Source organism: Triticum dicoccoides, chromosome 1B (assembly GCF_002162155.2).
Source record: "Triticum dicoccoides isolate Atlit2015 ecotype Zavitan chromosome 1B, WEW_v2.0, whole genome shotgun sequence".
Taxonomy (NCBI): Eukaryota; Viridiplantae; Streptophyta; class Magnoliopsida; order Poales; family Poaceae; genus Triticum; species Triticum dicoccoides.
The window spans coordinates 647,964,792-647,973,031 of NC_041381.1; the positions used below are offsets into that span (position 1 = coordinate 647,964,792).

General features: G+C 47.8%; 1 long non-coding RNA gene across 1 annotated transcript; it reads right to left on the minus strand.

Moving 5' to 3' along the window:
* Positions 1-5,851: 5,851 nt before the first annotated feature.
* LOC119310928 lies at positions 5,852-7,185 on the minus strand. Its single transcript, XR_005150802.1, has 2 exons — positions 6,312-7,185; positions 5,852-6,219 (listed from the first exon to the last, which is right to left on the minus strand). It is a non-coding gene; the product is annotated as an uncharacterized LOC119310928 (long non-coding RNA).
* Positions 7,186-8,240: the final 1,055 nt, after the last annotated feature.

Sequence of the window (8,240 nt, forward strand, 5' to 3'; positions counted from 1 at the left end):
AAATAGAGTAACATAATATGTTACCATCACATAGCGGTTTCCAATGCATAATGAGTCTATAAAGTAATAAATGAAGGCAACTATGTTACCACACCTATGACACTACCCACTATGAAGGTAGTAACATAGACTAGTAACATATGTATGTTACTAGTCTAAGTTACTCCCCACTATGACCAGCCTTAGTGCCCGTGATGAAGTGGAACGAATGGGTGCCTTAAATAGGCGCAAATCCTTATGCCCGTAAGCATGTAAGATACTAGAGATCTCTAGAAACTACGGGCTAAATAGTTGCCGATCTAAAACACAGTAAAACACAGACATGCCACCGCTAATCACAATAAACAAAAAATAAAGAATACCAGATCATGAGACGTCAATAGTAATACCCACGTATCAAACACAATAATGGCGAATGCATAAAGATACTGAGATGTCCTCTTTAGCTAACAATACATGGGTAGCATTCTAGCATAGCCACCATTTTAGATCACCCAAAGACATGTTCATAGGCCAGATAACAAATAGCATATACATGGGTTTGACCGACCAAACTTGCATATATCTACTCCATGCTGAAAGATATGAAGCGTTCCTACTCCATCGAGGGAGCCGCGTGGTAGTTTATATTGATGCGTGGCCGAAGCCTGGCTTGACGTACAAGGTTATGACAGAAAGAGTTTGGGTAGAATACAAGAGAAGAAAGGAGGTTGAGATTATAACTCTATATTCTAACACCCTCCCTTAATCTCAACTAACCTAAGTTAAGATTACTCTTGAATTCTTCAAATGGTCTTGCTGGTAGTGCTTTTGTAAAACCGTCAGCCACTTGATCCTTAGAAGGAATAAATCGAATCTCAAGTTTCCTTGCCGCAACCCTTTCTCGTACAAAGTGAAAATCAATTTCTATGTGCTTTGTTCTGGCATGAAACACTGGATTTGCAGACAGATATGTTGCTCCCAAATTATCACACCATAAACATGAGATACGATTCTTCTTGATTCCCAATTCCTCAAGAAGTGATTCAACCCAAATGATCTCAGCAGTTGCATTAGCCAAAGACTTGTATTCAGCTTCTGTACTTGAGCGTGACACAGTAGCTTGCTTTCTAGCACTCCAAGAGATAAGATTAGATCCAAAAAACACTGCAAAACCTCCAGTTGATCTTCTGTCATCACTACATCCTGCCCAGTCAGCATCAGAGAATGCACTCACAAGAGAAGAATTAGACCGTTTGAAATGAAGTCCTATTCCCATAGTATGTTTCACATATCTCACAATCCTCTTGACAACTGACCAATGTGCAGAAGTAGGTGCATGAAGATATTGACAAACCTTGTTGACAGCAAATGAGATATCTGGACGTGTGAGAGTTAAATATTGTAGTGCTCCCACAGTACTCCTATACCTTGTACTCTCCTCCTCTTGAAGTGGCTCACCCTCATATGCTGAGAGACTTTCTGAGGAGGATAAAGGTGTAGACATTGGCTTGCAATTTTTCATCCCCATGCGAGACAGAAGCTCAAGAATATATTTTTCCTGATTTAACACAATACCATCTTGAGTTTTCTTGACTTCAATACCCAAGAAGAAATGCAAATCACCTAGGTCCTTCAAGACAAACTCTGAGCTCAAATCATGCAAAAGAGCATTAGTAGCATTTTGTGAAGAACTTGCAACTATGATATCATCAACATATATAAGCACAAAAATGACTACTCCTGCCTTGTTATAAATAAACAAGGATGTGTCAGCCTTGGAAGCAACAAAGCCAAGATATTTTAACTGTGAGCTCAATCTGGAATACCATGCTCTGGGTGCTTGCTTTAGACCATAGAGTGCTTTATCAAGCTTGCAGACATACTGTGGCAATTTCTTACTCTCATACCCAGGTGGTTGTCTCATAAACACTTCCTCTTCCAGAACACCGTGCAGAAACGCATTCTGTACATCTAGCTGCCTTAAACTCCATCCTCTGGATACAGCAATGGCTAACACAAGTCTGATAGTTGCAGCTTTCACAACGGGACTAAAGGTGTCCTCATAGTCAATGCCATAACGTTGCTTAAAGCCCTTTGCAACTAGACGTGCCTTATATCTGTCAATGGAGCCATCTGCCTTCTTCTTAATTCTATACACCCATTTGCAATCAATAATATTTTTACCTCTCTGATTTGGTACAAGATGCCAAGTCTTATTCCTCATGAGCGCAGAATACTCCTCATCCATTGCCTTTTTCCATTTAGGATCATCAAGTGCATTCTTCAACGATGTTGGTTCTCCTGAAATACACAACATTCCATATGGTATAGTTCCATCTTTCCTAATTTTAGGATTCCGTATACCTTTCTGTAGCCGGGTCATAACACGTGAAGAAACCTCTCGCTGCACCGCTGGTATACTTGCCACAGAAGATCCAGGAGAATCTGCTGATGTAGTGGACTGATTTGTCGTCATATGCGCAGGGGATCCAGTGGCTTCTGGTGTGGCTGCCCCTCCTGCAGGCACTGGCGCAGATGATCCGCCACCCGACCGCGACTGGAGGCGCGCGTGATGCGGAGAGGATCTGGTCCCGCCGCTGGTCCCGTCTGACGCTGGCGCGCGGGGCGAGGGGGATTCGGCCCCGCTGCTGGTCCCGCCTGAAGCTGACGCGGCAGCACGGGAGTGGCCCGCCCTGGATCCAGGACTGGAGCCATGAGGGGCTTAATCCGAGGCGGATGCGGTCGCGTGATCCGAGATCTGCGCGCGTGCAGGGGTGGCAGGCGCCGCCAGATCTTCTTCGTCATCTGTGCCAGCTTCGTCTCCTTCCTCAGCATGAAATATAGGATCAAAACCAGCCATATTTTCGAGATCTTGGTCACTTTGAGCACCGTTTCCTCCAGGGACCTGCACAGGCATAAGAGAAAGACTAGTACCAGCAGGAATATCATCACATTGGTTAGTACAATTGTTGTCGCCCCCATGATCAAAAGACCGAAGATGTGAAGGAAGAAGAAGAATTTCTTTGTGGAGAAGTGCACCAACATTAGGATGAAGGGATGCAAAGGGAAACACGGACTCATCAAATACAACATCTCTGGATATATACACCCGACCAGTAGGAACATCAAGGCACTTAACCCCTTTATGCATGGGGCTATAGCCTAAAAAGACACACCGTTTTGAGCGGAAAGCGAGTTTGCGTGTGTTGTAAGGCCTAAGATTGGGCCAACAGGCACAACCAAAAATACGAAGAGATGTATAGTTGGGTGTGACACCAAGAAGTCGTGTAATGGGTGTTTCAAATTTGATAACTTTACTTGGAAGCAAGTTGATGAGATATGTAGCAGTTAAGAATGCTTCATCCCAAAATTTAAGCGGCATGGAAGCATTTGCTAACAAGGCAAGCCCCATATCAACTATGTGACGGTGCTTTCTTTCAGCGGATCCATTTTGTTGGTGAGCATGAGGACAAGATACATGGTGTGATATGCCAAGCTTTTGAAAGAAAGAATGTAGTTTTTCATACTCACCACCCCAGTCACTTTGCATAGCAATGATTTTAGAGTTCAGTTTGCGTTCAACAAGATTTTGGAAATTGAGGAAAACTTGGAATACATCAGATCGCTTTTTCAACAGATAAATCCAAGTAAATTTACTATAGTCATCAATAAAACTTACATAATAGGAAAATCTACCAACTGAAATAGGAGCTGGCCCCCATACATCTGAAAAGATAAGTTGTAAAGGGGCAGTAGACACACTAGTAGAAATTGGGTAAGGTAATTGATGACTTTTTGCTTGTTGACACGGATCACAAACTAACTCACTACTAGGCTCATAAGAGAGTTTATTTTTGCTAAGAACATATCTAACTATGACTGAAGATGGATGACCTAAACGACTATGCCACCTTGATGTAGATAGCTTGGTGACAATATTTGCTTGTTTATTGGACCATGAAGATGATGATGATGATGATGATATGAGTGGGTAGAGTCCTCCCACGCCGTCCTCTAAGAATGACTCTCCTTGTTTTCAAGTCCTTAACCAAGAAAAAATAAGGATAGAACTCAATAAGAACATTGTTATCAAGAGTGAATCGATGAACGGAAACAAGATTTTTAGAGGTTTGAGGAACATGCAAGACATTGGTCAAGTGTAATTTTTTCACGGGGGTTTTAACAATTGAACTGCCAATGTGTGTGATATCCATACCAGAACCGCTTGCCGTGCGAATTTGGTCGCCTCCATTGTACTTCTCCCGCATCGTCAACTTGTCAAGTTCACCTGTGATGTGGTTTGTTGCTGCACTGTCGGCGTACCAGTTGGTGTCCACGCCATAGGAGGCTGCATGCGCTTGCTTTTCTTCCTGGTCGTTTTCTTCATAACGCCACCAGCAAACTCGTGCACCTCCTGGATGGTGTCTGTAGCATATCTGACATTCTGGATAGTCATGCTGTTGCTCACGAGCCTGCTATTGCTGTTGCTATCGAGGACGGCCTCTGAATCCGCCGCCTCCATTGGAGGAAGACGACTGTCGGTCACCACGATCACCACGGCCACGGCCTCTTCCTCCACGCCCGCGAGATCTGCCACGGGACTGGCCACGGCCTCTGTAGACCGCATTAGCGGATGAATAGAACCCGCCTGAAGATGAGTCGCCTAGCATCTCCATCCTTTGATCAAAGGCAGCAATCTGGGCAAAAAGATCGTCGGCTGTGATGATGTTTTTGACAGCGCCGATCGCCGCCACCACGGGGTCGTAGTCGCGGTCCAGTCCGGCCAGAATATAGTCCACCATCTCCGGATCAGATACGGGACGACCTGCAGCAGCTAGTTCATCCCCAAGACTTTTCATCTTCGCCATATACGCCGAGCTTGACATCGAGCCCTTCTTGGTATTGGTGATGGCGATTCTCAGATTAGTAATCCGAGACTGAGATTGTGAGGCGAAGAGATTTGTCACCGTCGTCCAGAGCTCAAAGGTGGAATCTTTCCCAACAACTTGTGCAAGAATTTCTGGAGACATGGAATTGAGAAGGTATGATAGAACCTGCTGATCTTTGGCGATCCAGGGTCCGTATAGGGGATTCGGCTCTAGGGCCGTGATCTTGTCTGCCTTCGTGATCTCCACCATCTTGGGTGGAGCGGCATCGGTGTTGTCCAGGAGCCCCGTCACCTGCGCGCCTCGCAGGGCTGGGAGGACCTGCGTCTTCCAGAGGATGAAATTACCTCTTGCGAGCTTCTCAGACGGCGGCGATCCAAGGTTGAGGGAGACGCCGGCGGAGGAAGCCATGGAGACGATGATGTGTGGTTTCTAGGGTTTTGGATTGTGGCTAGATGTATGAGAAGAGGTGGCTCTGATTACCATGAAAGATATGAAGCGTTCCTACTCCATCGAGGGAGCCGCGTGGTAGTTTATATTGATGCGTGGCCGAAGCCTGGCTTGACGTACAAGGTTATGACAGAAAGAGTTTGGGTAGAATACAAGAGAAGAAAGGAGGTTGAGATTACAACTCTATATTCTAACACATGCAACATCATACAACATCATAGCTGTTTGTACCTATCACTCACTGTTCTTGAGACTTGTTGGAAAGCATCTAAGTACTACTATCACTCACTGTTTGTACGTATCTTAGCTGTCATTAGACATAACCAGAACTTGTTCACTTTCCATCGTAATGAAAAAAGAACTTATTCACTTTTTGCACTAAAAGAAGAACTGTAATAACAATCAGAACGGAAACTGGTCCAACCCGAAATTGCAACGATAAGAACATGAGTATCATCAGATATGTACTGCATAAATGCCCAACTAATATTGCTTAATGCAATCATACGACTCAATACACCAGATGCACAGTCTGACTAAACCAAGATTAATACCACATCACACTAACTCACGCAAAGCAGCAGCATCGACCCAGACGTGTACAGAGGTAAACTGAAGATCAACATGAAGACTGAAGAATGTGAATGGCTGGAAAACAAAATGATGCATCAGGTACATCCACGAGGAGTGGTAGGCACATGCAGCGACGCCGATTGGGTGACGCTCTAGACGCCCTTCCCCCATAGGCACGGCTAGCGTTGTTGTGCAGAGCGCACAGGATGGCAGGGCGAGGGTGGGCACGGTGGCATGTTGCCAGCGTTGGACACAGGTGAGGCCGATCTAGGACCTGTGGGGCATTACCATGTCAAACTCCTAGGCCTTCCTCCTCGTGTCCTCCTTCCTGCTCACATGAATGCCACTGCCGTGATCCGCCTCAACAACAATAAATAAATAAACTAGCAGATCGATCGATCAGTCCTACATATGGCATACCTGATGTCGGGTGGTGGAGTTCTGCCCTCGGTTCATTCTTGTGGTGGTGCGCCACCTTCCTTGGAGATGCCACCGCTAGGCATGGTGGCCGCAACCCCGGAGTGGCCCTTCTCCGGTCGACCCCTGTGCGCTCGCCGCCCCCGACGGCCGACGCGGCAATGAAGGAGGCGCTGGCAACGACCATGGAAGACCACGGGCGCTTCCACGTTAACTTCGAGCCTCCATCCGGGTCGACGACTGTTGATGGATGTCTCTGTCGGCCATGGTATTGCCGACGAGGACTGCTTGTAGCGGCCACATGCTACGGCTTCCTCAGGGCCGGAGCACTTCACGACGACGCATGTTTTGATCACGAGGGCATCACTGTCCTCGAGGTTAGCGATGGCGCAGTCGTACAATACAGGCACGACTCACCGTTGAAGCTAGTGAACATGTAGATGAAGCCGGGAACCTGAGACTGAGAGATTGGCACGGTGACAAATGAAGAAGACGGAGAAGATAGCGAACTGGAGCGGCGCAACCTCGGCAACCTAGGGCGTGGCGAATTCGAACAGTAGGTCGTAGGAGCGAAGCTCCGCGAGGAGGGCCCCTACCTGCGGTCTAGTGCCGTCGACGACGACCTTGATAAGCTCGGCACCATCTGCCAAGACCTCGGCCGCGTTCGGGTCTCGACGCCTTAGAGGGCACTGGTACACGCTTGAGGCGCAGTAGCGCCACCGCCAGCGCGTCTCCGGCGAGCCCATCATGACTTCCGCGCGGGGCACGTTCTCCACGGCCAATAGCGGCGTGACCTGCATGGCTGCACCCCGCTAGCGGCCACGAATCTTGGTCGTGCCCTCCATTCCAGCTCGGCCACACGAAGAGAAGAGCCAGGCTGGGGTGGGAGCTCGATGATGGGGCACTGATGGCACGACAGAGGTGAGGTATGGAGCATTGGGATGGAGATGAGTCTATTTATAAGCAAATATAAGGGTGGTGGAACTGTTGCACCAGATTCTACGGGAGCCTTCTTTAGGAGAGGAGAAGAATCCAGAAGAGAGAGAACTAACGAAATATATGGAAGGAACCCACCACACATACCTCTACAAATCACGTTTAAAAAATGTGAACCTGTGCAAAAAATGACACGCACGCAATATCTCGTCCCAATCCAAAGACACGCTAGCATCACGCTGTCCACATGCAAATTTAACACGGGATCGGTATAGGCATGCAAATATCCAGAGAAGAAAGAGGGACGTAGTCAAATCAAACTCATCGAGCCCACGTGAACCAACCAGGGACAAAGAGCATGTTGCATGTCCCAACTTACCCCACATGCAATCAAAAATACTAAACCCACCAAAAGAAGCATCACAGCAGTTCAAAAAATTTGAAACGAAATCCTGGATACACAACGCATTTGTACACCATCATGTACCAAAAAAATAGCACGTGCCATGTCCAAATTTCACCATGGGTCATTTTCATCCAAGTGTATCAATATTGAAGCGAAAACCTTGCCGGATATAGAGGCTTGGTTATCCAAGTGGTCAGCTAGTCGAATGTTCCAATCTTACGAAGATCGACGACAGACTCCAGCAACTGCGAGCAGGGCTAGATGAATCATCCGCGTCGCTCCTAGGGGGGCGGCTCGAGCGAACCCTAGCGCCGCCGCCGCCATCCCCCAACTCTCTTCCTTCCCCTCGCCGCCGCTGGGCGACACTGCCGGGCAAATCCCGTGCGGCGGCCGCCGGCGGCGGTCCACCTTCTCTCACGCTGCGAGGGCACCGGCTGGTTCAGCGCGTTGGCCCTGGACGGCGAGCTCTATCAGCAGTGTGTGGGCGCCTGGGCAGCGGCCCCGGGACCTTCCTGCGGTCCTGTGGCTGCTGTGGCTGCATGCGCAACACGGCGGCCGGAGCTAGAGGTGTCGATGAAGATACATACCTG